Below are 21,329 nucleotides of genomic sequence, written 5' to 3' on the forward strand. Positions count from 1 at the left end.
GACTGGAATAAGCTTCCTTAGAAATTCTAGCGCGGAAGCTCACGAATGCAGCTGGAATTCCAGCTCACAAAAGTGTCGACTCACCGCAAGCAAAGATGTGCGACACCTGAAAATCATCGATCACTGTACACACTTCAGAGACGGAAGTGCATTGCTCGGTGTAAAAGGCTTTCTTCCAGAGAGGCCCCTGGAGGCTGTGACATTGTTATTCTTTAGCTTCAGAATTACAGGAATTACTGTCCCACGGTCGTTCATTACACTTCGCTCTGCAATTTCCTAGCACCTACTTTACCGTATTACCATCGTTGTGATAAAGCATGCAACACAAGCTGCAATAACGTGTCGACAGCTCATTCATAAACTCCATTCTCAATTTTCAGCTGCGGACCTCCTCGGAACACCTGATATTCAATGTTTCAAACTGCAACTCCAAAATTACAAATACCAGTTCACGCGCGTAGCCCAAGTCATTGAAGAGGAGCAAAATGGGTACACCCGAAATTACTAAAATCATAAAAACTGCAGAAGTTTCAAAAGTTCTAAGAATTGAAAAATTCCAAATATTCAAAGAATTCCCACGGTCAAAAAAAAAGACAGGAATTCCCAATGTTGAGAAGTTAAAAAAAAATTCAAGAAACTCCAAAGTTGAAGAAATTCAAAGTATTCCTCAAATTCCTCAAATTCCAAAGATTCCGTACTCCTCCTATTTTTATATTCTAAAATAAAATCATTTCAACACGAAAATTTCTCCTCTTTCAGCCACTAAAACGGGCACGATAGTACTTCCAAAGTGTGACAACCCATCTCCGCGAACACCTTGTGCAGAACAGAAGGCCTGGGACCCACTGACCATCGATACTTCCTAACGACGGCCATTCGACGACACTCCTAGACGACGCCTCTGCGCTACGCGGAGCTAACGGCGAAGCCCGACGACGGGTAATAAATTCAGGGGAGAGATTCCGGACGTCCGCGAGTGCGTAGGCGGAAGGGTACACCGCGACTGGTTGTAAAGGCCAAAAAATTCCGCACGGTGGATGTAGAAAGTGACCGAGTCGTGTTGCCGTTTAGCCAGCATCGACTTGTCCTATTTAAACACCGGCTACGTAAAAGGCACTTGCTTAAACACGCGCCTCTTTTTCTTCTTCTTCTATTTTCATGGAAATAGGGATAAACCGACGCTACCGGCGTCGATGCTTTTGTAGCGGCCGCGGAAACCGGAGGTCCCGCGGATCCATCGGCGAACGCGGAGAAATCGGCCGCCACCCCGGCAAGAACGCCCCGCGGCCGTGCGATCGCTCCAGCAGAATCGTTTCGCAACGTTCCGCTGGTTTTGTCCGCTGTAGTTATTAATCAGGGAGCGGCGCGTGCTTTTTTCGAGGCCTCCTCGCCGGGACTCTGTTACGACAATGCGATTCCACGGTCCCACGAGGAAAAGTGCTGTCGGCGCGACGAGCTGCCAGAGGGGGTGGCAAAAAGGCGCAAGGATACGATTAAGGAAGTCTCCTTGGGATATTGCGGCGAGTACTTGCTTCCTTGGGTGTGAAAACGCGCGCACTTTGCTGCGCTTCCTTTTGCAGTTCTTTCTTCCTTTTGCGAGCGCCCGGGATATGTTGTGGAACTCTCTCTTTGTGGCGTTAGTGCTCTATTCACTGTCACCGAAGTAGCGTGAATTATCCACTAGATCCGGCACGGAACGGATTGTAATGAATCGAGTCGTGGCTGTGGGTGTACGTAGCCGAGGGAAATGTAGATTTATGCCTGCTTCAGGCTGATGAATCTATTCCGAGGATAGATAACTGTATTCTTTCTCTGGGTGTACTAGGTGCGTTCAATCCGGATTCATGAAAAGTGGAAGTTAAGAGCGTTTAGCAGTATCAGAGCGAGAGATGCAATTAGGAAAATTACTGGAACTGCGTGCAAGATAAGATACCAGGGATATCAAACTACATACGCGTTACTTGTCATTAGTATTGCTTAGGGATACGATAACAATTTCAGATGATAGTAAAACTGAAGTCTGATATCAGAGTTATTTTGAGATATGTATAAACGGAATTATGGGTATAATGGAATTACAGAGGGTTAATTACTACTTGATCAATCTCTCCCATACAAGCAACACGTGTTACCAATTGAATCGAGTGACACTGTGTCTCTGTTGTTAAATCTGGTGAGTTTACAGGTGCACAGTCCAGTTTCCGGCTCACTTATGCACTCTCTACTGTGCAGAGTGGACCAAGCATTGAATTGCAAAGGAATAGAGACCGAGTCTCGTAGAGATGCAGTCACAGCAAGTGGTTACCCCGTTTTTCGGATCACAGGACTTGCCTGGCTGAACCCATCTTATTCTACTGACAAATCACAGTAATTGAGGACCTTGCAGCAGATGCAGACTTTCGTTTGGTGCACGTGTGATGCAAATTCATTAACCCTTCGTTGCCACACCTCTTCTTTTTGATCAACTTTGACGTACCTGGGTGGCTCACACCCAGAACAATTTTTGAACGACTGCCATTCTTATCTGAAGTATCCAATCGTTATGAAAAAAATCATGGGTCAATTTTAAGATCTGTAGAATGTATTCCAATAGTTTTTTTATTGAAATTTCATCACAATTTTTGTAAAAAAAATCTAGATTACCATGTGTCGAGAAAACGCGAGGAAAATCTTGAAACAATTATAACTTTTACAAATTCCAATATTAGAAGCTAAAAATCTACAGAGTTATTGTTCAGATATAATATTTTCAGAGAAAAATTAGTTTGTAAGTCGGCTTTGGGAAAAAGGTATTTATTTTACATATAGAAGGCACAGAGCGTCGAAATCAGCTTATGGGTGGCTCACACCCAGAGTGTCAACGAAGGGTTAATAATTAAAAATATTAATATTTTTATTGTAGAATATTTCTTCGCCGAAAATAGAGATAAAAATACTCATCCAACTGAATAACTGCTACTTATTCTGTGGAAATACATATATATTTCTCGATTAGTGTTCTCTTTTTAATTTAAAGTCAGAGCAATAATTTTATAAGCACAGTTTTTCTAATTCACTCGAAGTTGGTAAAGATGAAGCTGCACTCCTCTCGCTGCTATTATAAATTGCTCCATTGTCCCTAATGGCCTAAGATCGTTAAAGGAGTGCCTCGCAGCTGGAGCAGCTGATTTCTGATTTAAATGCCAAACAACGAAGCTCCTCCGGAAGGAGCAGCTTTGGAATTCAATTGAATTCAGGTGGAAAAGCGAGGGACCTGACTCACCCGAGCTTCCTGCCTGTTTACAATGTGTATACAAAGTCCTGCGGTGGCTTTGGTTCGAGAAAGCGTAACGTAATCCATAATTCTTTCTCAGAGCTCTGCCTCTACTGTTACATGCAAATCTGTGCTCGAAGCAATGGCCCGCGAACTCCGAGGCTCCAGCAGACTTCTTCTGGCACTCGGGACGCTTCGATTATTCCATTCATTAATTGGGAATCAATTTTCCTGCGCTTAGAGAGGATCCCTGTAGCAGGTCCGCCTGCAATTTTGTAAAAGTCTCCTAGAAGAAAGAGCGAATCGTTTTTTTCTGGCCAGCTTCGTTTACCGAGTTCAGGAGAGTAAACTATCCGCTTCCTGGTTGTAACGAGATTCTTGTCTCGCGCCGTAGTTCCTGATTTTTACGTTGATGGATGTGCTTCTTGTTACTTAGTTTCCAGCGCGACAAGAAGCAGAATCTTCGGGCTCCACTGTCGGCCAATTATCGTAGAAATCATGTCGAGCTGGACGCACGGACGAAAGTCTAGAGGAGCAGGGAGCAGTGCAGATGGAGCGTCGTAAAGTCCAGCGAGCTCCGGCCTCGTAATTTCTTAGATTCATCTGTCTTAAAATACAGAATAAGCCTAGTGAACTTGGATGAGAGCTCGCTGTACCAAGATTTCAGGAGGTCTGATGCTCTGGGTAGTAAAGTTCTACGCTGGAATTCGCGTGAGTTCAAAGTTCAAAATGCTTAATAAAATAGTTGAGGAAAATATTTAATAATATTGTTCAGTAATTTAATAAATTATTTTATCAAGGATTCCGAAGACCCGATGGCCTGGGTAGCAGAATTCTACGCTGGAATCCACGAGAGTTCAAAGTTTAGAATCCTTGGTAAAATAATTTAATAAAGTATTTAGTGATTTAATAAAATAATTCAGAGCTCTGTATGTTTTTAGGTAATTCAGCGCTGAGAATACCTGCTCGGTTCTACAATTTAATTCGAATTCGAGGTCAAAGGCCTAAACAACTCAGACTACAAGACCACTTCTAAACAATTCACAGTTCACAAGGCTTCTGCAGTTTTAATATTTCCCTGGCACAAAGAGAGCACAGGTACCAAAAATAAATTTCTAAATTCCAAGGGAAAGCTACGCCTAGACTCCCACAGGCTTAAAAGCACTGAAAGGGATAACCGAATCGAAACTCGTCGGGCACAGAAAATGCTGGGGAGGGGAACCGACCGAATCCTGCGCCTACGGGAAGCTAATTCGACCCCGAAGTGCGTCCGGCTTCCCAGGAGCGAGGAAGCTCGCGGCGAAGGGGGCGAAATGGTGGCTGATCAGGAAAAGGGTAAACGATTACCCGCGGAGACCGGGTTCGTTTGATCAAATCCCATACGACGTAAGCTCCCCTTAAGGGTTGTATTGATTTCTATGATGGCGGCCGGCCGGCGCCTGCACCCTCCGCGCCCGTGGAGCCCGAAAGAGCAACGCTCCGCCGTGTTTTCCCCGAAATAACAGGCATGAGGCGTTCACGGTGCCGTGTCCCAGGTGAAAATTAGCCCAGCACGCGAGTGATATCGGTGAGCGGGTGAATTAAGGACGATTAATCGACGGACTGCTCGGGAGACCGTGAAGCCACCCTCCAGCTATCATGCGCCTGCCTCTGAGGCCCTTCCCGTAGACGAGGAGTGCCAATGTTCTTGCGATGACATCCACTGGACCTTAGAAATTGACGGTGAGTACCCTGCCTCCTTTAATCGATCGCCACCGATTTATACCGACAAAGTGTTTTATTAATCTTTCAACAAATCCCACTGATTCCTCGGAATAAACTGCAGCGGGATCGAAGGACGTTGAAGCGGGGAGTCCCCTTCGAATTCTTGCTGAACTCTTCTGAAATTAAAATTGCTGAAATTTAGTGGAGCGCGGAATTAAATATTATTAAGGGAAATTCAAAATCGTGGCTGGGGGTTAGATATCGAACGAAAGGGTTCGGGGCTCGTGGCACACTTAGCGGCAAAGAACGAAGCTTTTTGAGACGAGTGAATAACCGGCCACCGGATGTGTATGTATATTGGTGTCGTTTTCTTTCTGTTTAGTTGCGCCTGTGAAAGTACGGCTGCTCATATTTCACGGGGGTTTCTTTTTAATCGTCATGGCTGAAGGATGATTTAAAGGCTGATACAGACGCGTCCAGTGATTTACTAGAGCGGCCAGTAAGTTAGTAATTTACCATTGTTTTACTAAACTACTCGATTAAATTTAGTGTCCACACAGGGTGAATTACTAAATTACTCGAATAAATTGCTGGACGTGTCTGAACGAACCTTAAGAGTTTCAATATTTTATCCTTCAACGTTCTTCTTTTTTACTTCTCTATTGTAGGTGTAAGATTTATGATGATGTAATCAGTATTTGTTGAGATTGATAGACGTGTTTCGGGGGTTGCATGGTTTAAAATCGCGGGAAATCGATAGCAGGCGAGAGCGAATTTGCTTGGCTGGCCGAACGTAGACGCTGGCGTGTGCATTTTCGACGGTCTGCCGTCTCGGGCGTCAAATGTTTGCGCTGCCATAAAAATGTGTCGCCTCTTCTGCGCGATTCTGGCAAAAGAATTTCGCTGCGCGTGTGTGAGTTCACGTGGCACAAGAGTAAATCGGGACTGACTCTGACAACGTTCGTTCTTTGCACAGTTTAAGGAGCACTGATTACCTTCTCGTCCCAAATAATCTGTAAACGGTGTTTTAAGCGGAATATGACAGTCTTAGTTAGTCAGTTATGAGTGGGGTGCGAAATCAACTACTAAACACCATATAATCGTATAAAAAGAGCCTTATTTATTCAGAAATTTATATTACCACGTGAGAATTAATTTGGTAATAAATTTAGCACTAATTAAGTTACTAATAAATTTAGTACTCGCTACTTTAGTAATCAATTTATTACTCATTAATTCACTAATCAATTTAGCACTCTGTCACACAAATGATCGAACAAGTAGTCGCAGGCCTGATACACATTAGGGTGTGTCAATTTTATGGGTAAATTTAAAATTTTTGAAAATTTTAAAATGACCAGTCACAAAGTAATGTTGCTTTTGATCCTGAATCCGAAATTATCCTCAGAAATTGATTTGATTGAGGTTTAGCTACTTCAAATCTAGTCGAGAATAGTAAAAATTAAGTAAGATTTAACTACAAACTACATATTCATATACTGCTTATAATGAATCTTGCTTACATAAAAGCATGAAAATGAAAATAAAAGTATGTGGAAATTAGTATTTATTACATTCGCATGAAAATATATGGAAATGTGAATTTATTAAAAATTGAAAATATATTTAACTTCAGCAACAGATCTAGCTACATGTCATCTATGTAGTGAATTTAATGCTATTTAACAAAGCCCACTAAAAAAGCGATATCTTGTTTGCTTCTGTTGCGGTTCATAAGCTCAACTATTAAATATTTTTTTAAATAATTTTAGTATTTTTCTATAATTTCAAATGAAATTCCAACCAGGTAAATAATGCACTACACAATATTTAAAGACAGTGGTTAATTTTAAACTTGAAATTGCACCGTTTTTCCACTAGTCGTTTTTAAAATTGAAACGTTCAAAAAATTGACACACCCTAATACACGTCGTTCCAAAGATTTTCATATAGGAAACATTTCCTCCCCTCTGGATTAAGTTACAGTTGGAAACCGTTTAATACGAAGGCTGGAGGCTGTTCGAGCAAATTACGCTCGCGATTAGACGCGCGTGGGATTTCTTCAACGCTCGTTGCATCTAGAGACGTTTCACTTTCGCTGCTTCTTCGATCGCCAGAAAGCGAAATTCCGCCTCTCCAGTGAAATCAGCTAAGAAAAAGAGCCTGACGGTCGATTGAAAGATCGCGGAGCATAATAGCGGTGCGCTTACAAGATAGATTGCTGTAACGAGTTTGTAATTAGTGTTTACCTATAAAAGCAAATTAATTGGAAGGTGTAGAAAGCTTGGTTCGTCGAATCTACATGTTTATCACGTTTATCTACTTCGAACGACGGATTCAGCTGCGTGGTAGGAGACATTAACATGCGATAGCTTGCTATTAAAGCTCCATTCGGATCCTTTACAGAAAAATCGAAACCTGGAAATGAAAAATTAACGTTCTAGCTTAAAAAATCGAATGAATTTTGGAAAATCTTCTTGAACAGAATGCAGTGCTTAAGATTTTAACCCTTAACTGGTATCCTGGGGTCAGTCATGACCCCAAGCACGCAAGGTTCGCTGCAAAATATTTGGTTGTCCAAGTTTGTAAACTGAATTTCTAATTAATTTGATCAGAATAGTTTAACTTTCTACGTATCTATTATTTTATACATTACCTACGAACAAAATAGGTATTCATAGAGGTTGATCTAATGTCGACTTTACAAATTTCTGTGTCCTTTTTTATCTGGGGTCTGCCACGACCCCAAGATAACAGTTACGTTTGAAAAAACAGTGTACCAGTTAAGGGTTAAATATTACCTGATGCATTCATGTTTCACACACCTTCTTGCAGTACCTTGCGCGCAAAGTGTTCAGGCCAATCGATTTGCACCGAAAGAGCAAATAGTACCACTTAAAAATACACGTCATGCTTGCTTTTTGTATCGGTAAAAAGAGATCTGATAAGACAATGGTCACAGGTCACAGTGCGTTACACTGTCGTTCCCCCAAATTTAAGTACCTCACAATGTAATCTTACATCTCGGTTGCATATCGCACCCTCCATATAATTGAAGGGTGGGTGGAAAACGGGCAAATGCCACACATTCATAAATTTTCGCTTCTTTCTACCATTTTCATTTTAAATTAATTTTTTCTACCGTTCCTGCAATGTATTATGATTCCACCAGCTACTAATATAATCACAAAACGGAATCACGTGCCTGCTTTTCACTAGGCCCGTCGATTTTCAAAATGAAAATCTCTAAAAATTCATTCCTGCGGTACCAAATCCGTGAGAGCCTCGATTTTCTCTTTCCCGCTTCACTCACAAGGGGAGGACACCATGTGGTGGTCACCGATTTTGATGAGCCTTGGCACGATTAATCTATGTCGAAAATAATTAAATAGGTGTCCGAGCGTTTCTGCCGATAAGCCTTAATAATAGAGATGTTTCCATGGAAATTATTAAAAATTTCATAGTGGCCGTGGGTTTTAGTGGGTAAAAATCCCACACTACCCTGACGCTCCCGGGGGTTTCCCCTCTGAAGGAGTCGGGGTGCCTTTTGAAAGTTTCCCCAAGTTAAAAAGAAAAATTATAAAAAAAAGTAATTTATAAAAACAATTTATAAAGATTTTTTTTAACGTGGAGACATCTCCAAAAGGCACCCCGACGCCTCGGGAAGGGAATCTTCCGCGAGCGCCAGGGTAGTGTAGGATTTTTACCCACTAAAACCCACGGCCACTATGAAATTTTTAATAATTTCCATGTAAATATCTCTATTATTAAGGCTTATTGGCAGAAACGCTCGGACACCCATTTACTTATTTTCGACACAGATCCATCGTGCCAAGGCTCATCAAAATCGGTGTCTACCACATGGTGTCCTCCCCTTGTCAGCCACTAACAATTCTATTTCTTCTATATAACATCCTTCGTTTCAATCAGGGATTATCATTCGATGACTGGCCGTTTGAAATTACTATTCCTTGCCTCGGATCACTAAGGAAGTTTCCTCTGGCTCGCCACGGGGCTTCTGCCCACGCGACTTAGAATCGATATCTATCTCCGCAGGTTTCGAACGGTGAAATCCTTGGAGGCGGCCAGGAACGTCATCGTCCCGATATTAACAGTGGATGGCACACTTCCATCCCGTCATCACGTATCGCGGAAACGAATGTCGCGGGATGTTGGCCGAGTAAATCTATGAAATAATATTGGTCGTGCTCGTCAAACATTTGCGGGGCGTTACGAGCCTTCCAAGAAACGCTCGCGCTAAACGTCAAACATGTCCACGTTTGAAAATCGTCACCCTTTGCCTGGTTATCGTCGCGTAAATCACGCGTGGCCTGTGTACGTGCCATCCATCAATGAACGATTCAGCGATCGTCGATTGTGGCTCGCGCGAAGTGGCAAGGTAATCTGGAACTAGTTGCAATCGCGTTACGTGCAGTTCCCCGTTAGGAGATAAGAAACCGTCGTCACTGATAAGGCTCTTGGAGGCGTCAGGCTGCTTCACGTGTTTCTCACGTGGATGAGGAAACTTTCCTCGAACCTGCTTATCACATGGGTATAATATTCGAGGAGGAAAATGTGCGACTGAAACAATTGGCTGAAATTTTTTATAGTACCTCTGCGATGGTAGGGACAGGTTCTATCGCCACGTAGATCGATAAGCAATGAATCTAACACCTCGTTCATATTAAGGGGTCATGCTCAGTCAGGAGGCCGAAAAAAGGGTGAGCTTTGGAAATTTTTTACTTAAAAACTATAACACATTTCTGAAAAAATCTTTTTCCCTTTTAAGGATTGCATCTAGTACCGTGCATCGTAATTTTTTTATTTAAAAATATTTATCAATGACTAAGTTATGGTCCATCACTCGAAGGTTCTCTGAAAAGAAAGGCTTCTGCGGTGACCACTGTTGCTCGAAAGTCAATCAGCTGAAATAAAAGATTCAAAAGAATTTACTTATTATATTATATTATCTAGTATTTGAACGAAGGATTTTTCGAAATATTCATTTGGGAAAAAATGGTTGATGTTTAAAGTAAAAGTTTCAATTTTTATCATAAATAGTGCCTGATTTTCGTCAATTACAAGAAAACTAAGCATCGGATAAAAAAAATCCTTCGATAGATAGAGTATATTTTATTTTGTTATATTTTTGTAATTCCATAAATATTAAAAAAAGAACTAAGAATTATGAAAATAAGTACAGATATTTATTTTCTGTTTTGATTATATTTTTTTGTGAAAATCCGAAAACCGTTTTTTCAAAAGTCAGTTTTTGTATAAACTCTAATATTAAGTTGTCAAGTAACTTAAAGCTACGTTACCCATGCGAAGCCAGATATCCACCGCGAATCTAAGCTATTCTATGCTATGCAATCCTAAGTTTAGAAAAAATTAGCTTCGATACATCCTTATTATTAACCGTTTCCACCAAAAGCTAAGGTGAGCTGTGCTATGTTTCATAGCACAGCGTAGGATAGCGTAGCATAACTCCCAGGTGGATTCCCGACTTGAGGATATACTGAATCTAATTTTTTTAAACGTACAATTAACATAGCTTAGCTTAGCTTTCAGGGGGACACTCGGCTTCAAGGTTTCAGGTTTCCTTCAAGTTTCAAGTAGCGCAGAAATTCTTTCAACATTGCTTGCCTCGAAATCCAACTCGACTAATATGAACGAGGCTCCACGTGACTCGGATCTGGATTAATCTTACATATCTTCAACATCGGTACGCCTTAGCCGGTCGGCGTCGATTTCTACTCGATGCTAACTGCGTTCCATCTGATTTTTTCACCTTATTATTCCCCTGTTTTCGGCGTTAATCCCGATAAGGTCCATTGAACTATGGATCCACGATGATTGCCGTTACTATTATCGCTGCATCGGGAAGCTTCGATACCGTCTTATCGGCGCTGTCTTAATTCGACGTATATCGGACGATAAGGTGAACGGTACCGACGATTACGATAGACACGGGGGCTTAGACCTGTCGATCCAGGAGAAAGGAAGTGCAACCACTCTCTATCGGACAACTTTTCCCCTCGTTTCAAGCAAGCCTTTGAGCATGTCGCTTGCTATCGCGGGAGCGAGCCGCTGGAAAGCAGTTTCACTCGTTCTAGGATATTTAGATCGGGCTGGGGATAAACGGAATGTCGAAACGGCGGACAGATGGTGATCGGAGTGCCTGGGGAATCGAACTGTACGTTTGTACTTCATGTTGCTAAATGGTTATCAGCTAATTATCACAAGTGGAATGTTGGAAGTAGCAGCTTATGTTTAGGGAAATCGGTGGGTGATTGGGACGGACAGGTGTTGAATCGTATTTCAAGTCGAATGGAGATTATTAAAAGGCTGCAAGCAGTGGCGGACTGAGCAGGGTGTCAGCTTGCCCGATGGCGAGTGAACCCTTAAGTGGGTCCCTCAAATATTAGATAATATGTTAAAAATGTTAATTGTATGCAGAAGCAATCTGTTAAGGGGAGGTTCCGGTCTAGAGACCCCAAAAAGTAGGTGATATTTAGGAATTAATTAAAGGAAAACTATTATGTGTAATTTAATGGGACTTGCTGCATTGTATTAAGGATGTCTTAAACTATAGAAATATATTTTTTGTTTTATAATTAATCATTGCAGACGGCACTGAGGAGTCGTTAAAGTCGAGGCGTAAAAAAATTCATCCAAATTCGGTGGGACCTGTATCTCCAAAAGTTATTATCCGATTCGACTGAAACTTTTTTTATTTTGAAGAATATACTTGTGGCTAGGAGGGAAACCAAAAAAATTACAAAAATGACATTTTTTTTAGAAAATAACGACACTTGAAGTTTGAAATCACTTTTTCACTATATTTTTCGTCCTTTCAACACCTTTGAAAATTATAAATTTTCAATTTTTGTATTTTGTTCTGGTCTCCCTCCTAGCCAGAAGTATATTCTTCAAAATAAAAAAAGTTTCAGTCGAATCGGATAATAACTTTGGGAAATACAGGTCCCTCCGTTTTGAGAACACTGTTTCGAGAAAAACGCGTTTAAAGTTTTACGCGAGTGCCGAGTGGCCGGGGGTTACCCATGCATTTGCCGCTACTCAAGTGCCTATAACTTCTGAAATTTTACGAATTTCAATAAATCCTTTTAAACACGTATTCCTAAAAAGTTGAACATTCGAAAAGTGAAATAAAAAAAAATCGACTTTTACACCGGAACCTCCCCTTAACACAGTGGACTTCATGAAATATGCTACTGTACTACCTGTTAATGTGCAAAATATTCTGTATAAGTAAACTATTTAAAATAAAAATATCCCCCATATATTTAAAAGTAAAAAAAAAATTAAATTCAATTATGACAATCTGCATTTATATTTAGTATCTACTGTGCACTACCAGTAATATGTAAAATTTAAGTATACTGTTATTACTAAAATACATACATTTATTTCACAGAAATTGTTGAAGACTTTTATTTATTTCTTATAAAAATGTAAATGATAGCCTTATAGTTGTGGATGGGCTCCCTTCGTCTGCTGGCAACCAATATTTTTAGACCCAGTCCGCCACTGGTTGTAAATAGTATTGGATCAAGCCTGTGGTGATAATGAACTAGCACTTCGTTCCGGTGGAAACGTTTTGTGAAAGAACTCGGAGCTTGCTTTCTTCTCGAATAATTTCAATGCTATCCAGAAAATGTCGATTCCACTCAAAGTGTGGCTTATGAGCTGGTATTACAGTGCATCGCTGCTGGGAGTCTGTCAATCTGCGTCTGGGGCTAGATTTGAGAAGGCCTCTGTGGTGGTTTTAATGGACAGTGGTTTGTCTGCGTTGGAACAGCGATTTTCAGAAAGTAGCGTCGCGAGAGCACGATGTCTAGCTGGAGACGGGCTGCAACCACTATTATCCTAGCTTACACACGTCGAACATCCGATACTATTAAGTTTCGCTTTCTACGCGCCACTGAAAGTGATACATCGCTGAGAACCAGCCGCATATCGTTATCGCTGCAGTTCAAACTCGTTCATCTAACGAGCATAGAGCATCCGAAGGAAAGTGAAACTTGAGAAATTGAGGGCGCACCGAGGAGCCATTTCAGATAACGTTCAGCCAGTGTTGAATATTGGTAAACTCGAGGAAACCCTTTGGCTCCTGTTCTTAAATCAATTCCCACCCCTCAAAAGCCCACGTTGCTTTTTCCGAGCCCCTGACCCTTTTTAAAGCATTCCTTACGACACATCTCTCTTCTCCTAGTTGCACTGCGAGGCCATTGTTCTCCTCAAGCGCACAGCTTGAGTTTCACTATGGAAGGAGCTTCATCTTCACTTGGAATATCTGCTAGCTAACAAGATGTAATATATAGGTACTTTGTATTCAGTTAATATTGGAATAGTGCAACTGTGGTACTCATATAGTATTTCAATAGTCTCAGAATTGCATACTTCCAAGTGATTTGGAAATCCTTCAATTCCCATCAAAACTTGAAAAATCTCAATTTTTCAATTCCCACCAAAACTTTAGAAAATGTCAATTTTTCAATTATTATCGAAATTTAAAAAAATGTCAATTTTTTAATTCCCACCAAAACTTCAAGATATCTCGATTTTTCAATTCCCACTAAAAATTTAAAAAAATCTTGATTTTTCAATTCCCACCAAAACTTTAGAAAATCTCAATTTTTCAATTCTTATTGAAATTTAAAAAATGTCAATTTTTTAATTCCCACTAAAAATTTAAAAAAATCTTGATTTTTCAATTCCCACTAAAAATTTGAAAAAATCTTGATTTTTCAATTCCCACTAAAAATTTTAAAAAATCTTGATTTTTCAATTCCCACCAAGGCTTGAAAAAATCTCGATTTTTCTATTCCCGCCAAAACTTCGACAAATCTCAATTTTTCAATTCTCATCAAAGTTTTGTAGTTTTACAAAAAGTCTGAATTTTTAAATTCCTCTATTTTTTACTCACTTTGTATTTTAAAGAGTTCTCTCCATTAATAATCATAATTATTATTATTATTATTCTCTTATATATTTTTTTCCGTTACTTCTTGTTTTGTTTCGGAGATAATTCTTGGTTCTCTGCGCTGCGCCATTTCTCTTATTTCTGCCATAAATGTGTCCTACCCGTTCATTGTACAAATAAATAAATAACAACTGACACTTTTGGTCACGCGTTGGCACCGATTTCAAGCGGTTCAAAGGTCACAGGTAAAATTATAGCGAAACTCGTGTCTACTCTCCTCGCGGTGGCGCCCGCTCGTGTAGCATGTGTCCGTCGAGCAATTTGCATGGCCAGGTTCTCCTTCAATTAAACGTGCGATACACGGCGATCCCAGGAGGCTGGCCGGCACTTTCTTCTGTATGCGCGAGCGAGCTTCGACGCGCGATCACCTCGCTTTCGAGGTCAATGTCTAGGTGAGAAGCCAGCAAGAAATCCACGAGGATACCAGCGTTCCGTCTGGCCGATAACTTCTCTTCGTCTGTCGCTTAATGACGTCAAATTATTTCCAATTTAAATATGTCAATTATGCGACAAAAACGACATTGTACATGCAGTTTCGTTTGAGATAGGCACGAATAGAAGGGAAAAGAATTGAATAGTGCGACAGTGGCTGTGTTGTGTCTTTCTTTTTATAAGTGCAACGATGCACCTGTAAAATGCACCCTGTAGTGGTGAAATTAAACAAATTTAAAAAACCCGACTGCTTAAAAAGCGAACTAAAATGGAAAAAACAACAACGATTTAATTTATTTATACGTAGTATATTATTTATCATAAATAGGATAATAATAAGATGACAATTTAATTTGACTCAATTGCCTGCAGTCGGGGGTTTTAAATCTTTTCATGCTCTTCTACCCCAAGCATGTACCTACCGCAATGACTGAAGAAAGTACTTCAAGCTGGTAACAGAAACTTGAATATTTAGGTTTCTGATTTTTAGGTGGCACAGAGAATAAGGGTAAAGGCGAGGCTGCCGTGTTAACATTGTTCGGAAGCCTAACCGTGTACTATGAACGAAACTAAAATAGAGACAACAACAAACAAACATAACGAAAGTTAAGAATAAACTAAATTAAAAGTAATAAATCAGAGAGCTGAATATTTAGGTTTCTGATTTTTAAAGCTAAGCACAAGAATAACTGAACGAAACTAAAATAGAGACAACAACAAAGAAACATAACAAAAGTTAAGAATAAACTAAATTAAAAGTAATAAATCAGAAAGCTGAATATTTAGGTTTCTGATTTTTAAAGCTAAGCATAAGAATAACTGAACGAAACTAAAATAGAGACAACAACAAAGAAACATAACAAAAGTTAAGAATAAACTAAATTAAAAGTAATAAATCAGAAAGCTGAATATTTAGGTTTCTGATTTTTAAAGCTAAGCACAAGAATAACTGAACGAAACTAAAATAGAGACAACAACAAAGAAACATAACAAAAGTTAAGAATAAACTAAATTAAAAGTAATAAATCAGAAAGCTGAATATTTAGGTTTCTGATTTTTAAAGCTAAGCACAAGAATAACTGAACGAAACTAAAATAGAGACAACAACAAAGAAACATAACAAAAGTTAAGAATAAACTAAATTAAAAGTAATAAATCAGAGAGCTGAATATTTAGGTTTCTGATTTTTAAAGCTAAGCACAAGAATAACTGAACGAAACTAAAATAGAGACAACAACAAAGAAACATAACAAAAGTTAAGAATAAACTAAATTAAAAGTAATAAATCAGAGAGCTGAATATTTAGGTTTCTGATTTTTAAAGCTAAGCATAAGAATAACTGAACGAAACTAAAATAGAGACAACAACAAAGAAACATAACAAAAGTTAAGAATAAACTAAAGTAAAAGTAATCTTAAGACTTAAAGCTAAGCATAAGAATAACTGAACAAGTAAAGTAAGAAAAGTAAGTAAAAAGTGAAAGTACATGCACGCGGACTAAGCCAAGACGGAAGAAATAAGTAAATTATGTTAAGAATAGTGTTGAAGCATATATAAACGTGAATGTCGGTTATACGACGAGTAAAATTTTAATTCCGTTTATAACTGTACTATTTGTATACCAAGGGCCAGTACCGTTTAAATAAATAAGAAATAAAAATAAAATAAAAATGAGATAGTTCCATTAGCATTTTGTTTCAAAATTCATATAACATTAATTTGGGGGGGGGGGTGATAGAAACGTAATAGTTAAAGGCTAGTATTAAGTTAGTTATGTAAAAATAAGATTTTCAAATTTCCTTTTCACCAGCACTGTATATACTTTAGATTCTAGATCTATCTATCAGAAGAAAAAACGAGAAATTGCAATTGCACTTTACAAGTGCGTCGTTGCAATCGAGAAAGTGACGTTGCAGGAAGATAGGGTTTGTTATACCATTCAGCGTTTTCGCAATAATTTCCTCTATCTTCAAGGAAACAGGAAGTACCGATGGCTTATCACGATTGCGTGGCACATCCTGCGCATTAACCGCGGAACTACCACCGTAAGGATACAGAATGATGTTCAAGAAACCACACGGTCCTCGAGTGTGCCTTAAACAAAGTTTTTCGAGACTCACCTAATCACGACTTTCACTACAATGTAACACCGACCGTCCAGTGCATTGCAAACATGTGCCGCCGATGCGGTACAACAGAGAAAATGCTCGAGGAGAAAACAAAGTTCTTGTATCGCTCGAGCGATACCAGTGTCCAGCTTCGATTGCTACTCGACTCTGTAGATTGTCCTACAATCTTGATGGGACACTTTCTACCCTCGTCTTGTACGCGAAATTAGAAGTGGAAATGGTTCGGAGTAGAAGTAGAAGAAGAAATTAGAACTCATTAGGATTTTCAAGACTCATGGAGGCTGAACCTTCTTGCAGTGGCGCACCCAGAGGGGTGTAAGGGGCCCTGGCACCCCCAAAGAAGGGGCTTTGTAAAAAGAAACGAATATTGGATTTTATTCTTAAAATAAATTTTCAAAGAATTTTATTAGATTGTATATTCAATTTTGAAGAATTTTTATTAAGAATATTTCTATCCGTTCAACTCGGCTCACCCTAGATTATATCCTGAGGCGCCAGTGTCGCTTTGTGATTTGAATGAAAATCGAAGAAATTCGAAGTTGGACGATGACTAATTGGAAGCTTGCAGAATCAAACGCTATGCGATACTAATAAATTCTAGTTAAAGCATAAACGTCTACCTTACTGTTCTTTGCTCCGAGTACTACTTTAACAGAGGAACGTTCCGATATCGAAGATGGAATGTAAACGAGGTCTCGTAAAATAAATCGTCTGTCGATTCTTCAGCTTGTAAAGTGGAGAGCGTAAAGCTGCGTACTGTTTCCTTTAGTAGAATAAGTGTGCTCGTATAGCAGGTGGTATTTCGTGGTTCTACATCTTGGAGGAGATCAGAAGAGATTTACGATGATAATAATGCATGGAGCATCTCGTAAACAATCCCTTTATAAAAGTCTCCCTACATCTTACTTGCAGTTTCGCCGATAAAATCAAGATAGCAGTCTTATTTCGAGCACTGCATGCGAAACCATTACCTTTTTAACCGCTTGACTATAAGAACAATGCGATCGCTGAGTTTTAACCGGAACACGCGTGAATTTTGTACACCGAATCATGTCAGCGAATTCCACAGCGACTCGTGGGTCGCTGATGGAGCAAATTGCATTATGCAAACGAAGACGATTGACAAGTCTACTCTGCATTTGTCAAAATTCACAAGCAGCGCCTGTTGTGCAATTACGTTTAATCACCGCTGTAAACTGATAGAGATTAATTTGATCGATCGGTAGCGCAACTCAGGATTTAATCTTCGAGGGTGCCAAGCTGAAGGGTTGATAAAATGTTTACTGCAAATTCAATAAAATTCATTAGGCGATTATGAAAATTTATTTAAAGAATAATATCTAGTTTTCTTTGTTTTTTACAAAGCTCTGGAATTACTTCAGCCGTGGCTACATTAATCTCCTTTTTCCTTTTTCTCTGGGGGTGCCAAGACCTGTTCCTCCCCTTTCTGGGGGTGCCAAGGCCCGTTTCTCCCATCTCTGGGGGTGCCAAGGCCGTCTTCCTCCCCTCTTTGGGGGTGCCAAGGCCGTCTTCCTCCCCTCTTTGGGGGTGCCAAGGTCCCTTCCTCCCCTCCCTGGGGGTGCCAAGGCCCCTTCCTCCCCTCTCTGGGTGTGCCATTATGATCGAGACTTCACAGGTGAAAATAAAATCCTTCGTGTCGCACAGTTTCACAAATTTCACAAAGTGGCGCCGTTCGTGGTGTTATGCAAATGATAATTAAGTCTGCCAGTGTCACTGGTCTTTCAGTACTGTTGAATCTCCTCGGGTCGCTAATTGGTGCGCGAGGTGCCATAATTGTTACGCGGCGTTAATAATTCGTTGCATTATCACTGTCTCTGGCACCTGCTTCACGGCTCCAGGAACCACGTCTCGGAGAAAAAAAGTAAACTCCAGATGAAAGTTTGCCCCGGGGGGAAGCCAAGGTCCATTGCTCTACTTTTATTTTTCGATTGGAGATAGACGACAGAAAAGAAACGGCCACAGGTGTGCCCGATTACATTTTATTGTTCAACTCCCAAACGTGACAATTTGCTCTGGGCTCTTGCAAAATCTCCTTCGAATGAGTCGAGCACTGTAACTCGCTTGAATCGCGCGAGGGTGCGCAGAAGGGGTGCAAGATCAAAGATCAAAATCCTTTGGATAATTTATACGCAAACTGCTTCAAAACTTATCCCAATAGCTTCAATTCACTTCAAACGGCAGAGTCACCCCTCTTCCAGTGTGCTACACTTTCCACCCCCCACCCTGTATATCAAAGAAGATACCTTTAGTACCTACAGCAACCCCTAGGTGAAGCACTTTTACATTAAAGTGGCAGATGAAGAAGATAGTTTCAAGATAGCACTCGGCGCCAAAAAATTTGACACAGAAAACAAAACACTATTTCAAAAACATCCACTCACGTTCTCACCGAAGGCTTCCTAAATACTAACCAAAGAACCATTTCCCCTACGCACAGTTTGCCCTCGAGAACTCGCAGCATTAAAATTGAAAAACTGAAACTTTAAGAGAGAGAACAAAATTAAAGATATTTTCGGCTGACCGAGATTCGTTGGAAGACCCCGCGAAAAATAAAAGGAAGACGTCATAACGCAAAAGGTGACAAGGAAGAACAGAAGCAGACGACGTACGAGCACATACGCGTGAACGCGAGTAATCAGAACGCTTTCTCCAACTGCAGCCAGATTCCTCTGGTCCATTTTCCTCCCCACTGGCTTTAGTCGCGATAAAAAAGAAAAAAGGACCCCACGAACGACCAGGTAATCATGGACAACTCAGCACCTACACGTGAGTCAGGCGGCTGACCCACCTGAACGAAGGATTGGGAGTATTGGGCCCAGTTGGCCCACTAAGCGACTCAGGACCGATCGGAACAGGTTTCTTTCCCTTTACTTCCGTCTGCTGGGGCTTCCGAAAGGGGCACGTGTCCCCCCGTGGATACGCACGAGTTTTCGCGCTGGTCCTTTACTAGGTCAGTGTTAACGAAGATAAGAATCATTGCGATCGAGTGGCACGCAAAAATGGCACACCGGTGGATCCTGGTTTTAGAAAACAGCCAGGTTTGGGACTAAGGGCGTAGGTTATTGAATAACCGTAAACAAGGGCGCGGACTTTTTTCCAGCTGCAACATTTAGAAACGGTCAAGTTGACAGTAGCGCTGATTTAATTAAAAATTTAAAATTGAAATTAAAAATCCTCAGTGGCGCACTCAGGATTTAATCTTGACGAGAGACGAGTTGAGGGGATACAAATATTTCTAATGCAAATTTAATGAAATTCATTAGGTGATTATAACTTTTTTTTAAGATTTCTAGGTACGCCACTGTTCACCCTGTATGAAAAATTGAAATTGTGAATATTTGAGGAATTCTTTAAATGTTGACTTTTTTCACGAGACCCCAGCGCGCAATGCTTGTTAGAAGCTGCGTAATTAAAAACGTTGATCATTTCAAAATAATCCATTCCGATGTTGCAACGATTATAAAGGCCCCACGAGGCGAGCTCGTATCTTCCTTTCCTATTAACTCTCGTTTCCTTTTTCGACTTGGAATTCATGAATACTCGAAAGCTAGCTCGGTCGTAGCCGTTGCTCATCTCATCGCCGCATCTTTTCAACACTCATGTGTAATTGCCGCTACGTTAGGCGACAAGCAAGCGCAAACAGGGAACTGGAATAATTTGCAGTAACCATCCAGCAAATGGGATGTTTCGCCGAAGTGTAAAAATTTAAATGTGCTCGAGTACAAGTGGAGCGAGATTTAAATTCCATGAAAAAGCAATGAACCCCGACATCTCCATACAAACGATCGTATAACACGAACAATCGAATATGTCTAAATGTAAACTCGTTAATGCTAATTGTTTATAATTAATCCTGCAGTGATTTGTACACAAATCCGGGAGAGGCGAGCAAGAATAGGTAGCCGTGTTTACCACGTGAGAAATTAATTTCTTACCCAATTATCGCTCGCGCTGCCCATTTACTACATTCCGCGACGTAGCGGGACAAGTTGATGCCTCGACTATACCGTTGCATGATAAAAATCACCGGGGCACTACCCGAAAAGATTCTCGCTAATGTGGAAGCAGACACGTGCTTCGAAACAGCTACTTTCATTTAAAAATCTCGCTTCATCCGGCACTCAGTGCCGGTGCTGCCAGATTGGGCGCTTCGCCGCAAATTGGGCCATTTTGGGAGTCACTTCGCGCTGAACTTTTTGCAAAACCCGCAGTACCGCAGTTTGGGTGATTATTAAAAAATGAATTGCGTTTTCACTTGTATGTTCATTCTTCCTTTATTTTTCGTAAAAATAAAATCGTAAAACTCGCTTGCTTTTATTGTCGTTACAGGAGAACCCGCCCTTAAGTTACTTTTATATATATACATTTCATTGATAATTCTAATTCAAAACGTTCAGTTGGTATTTTGGCGCCATGCGGTTTGCTTGGTCGCGTTATTGGGAGCTTTTCCTTGACGGGTTCGTGCCGTAGGTTCCTGAAATCTAACCACACTGCTCACCGATTCTCAAACTTGTCGCATTTTCACAGATCCTGAAGAACCGCATTCGAACAGAAGACTGTCAGTGACTGCAGTTTACTTTGCCGAGCAAACTGGTTACTATAGCATTACAGTTACCGGTTCCCTTAAAATTTACAGCTTTTAATGGCAATCTCAGAGAATCCTCCTCAAGTTCCCGACTCGAGTAGACGATTCCCAGTAAACGCCACAAATTTCAAGCGAAATGGGCAATGATGGCATCGACCAATGCCTCAACGGAAGGCTCCTGTCGCTTACATCGCGATC

At 40.4% G+C, this 21,329-nt stretch overlaps 1 long non-coding RNA gene across 1 annotated transcript; it reads right to left on the reverse strand.

The window, feature by feature from the left end:
* Positions 1 to 2,868: 2,868 nt before the first annotated feature.
* Positions 2,869 to 4,825, reverse strand: LOC143367539 (uncharacterized). The gene is made up of 2 exons (XR_013085045.1): positions 3,686 to 4,825; positions 2,869 to 3,539 (listed from the first exon to the last, which is right to left on the reverse strand). It is a non-coding gene; the product is annotated as an uncharacterized LOC143367539 (long non-coding RNA).
* Positions 4,826 to 21,329: the final 16,504 nt, after the last annotated feature.

The sequence above is a fragment of the Andrena cerasifolii genome, chromosome 3 (assembly GCF_050908995.1).
Source record: "Andrena cerasifolii isolate SP2316 chromosome 3, iyAndCera1_principal, whole genome shotgun sequence".
NCBI classification, from domain to species: Eukaryota; Metazoa; Arthropoda; class Insecta; order Hymenoptera; family Andrenidae; genus Andrena; species Andrena cerasifolii.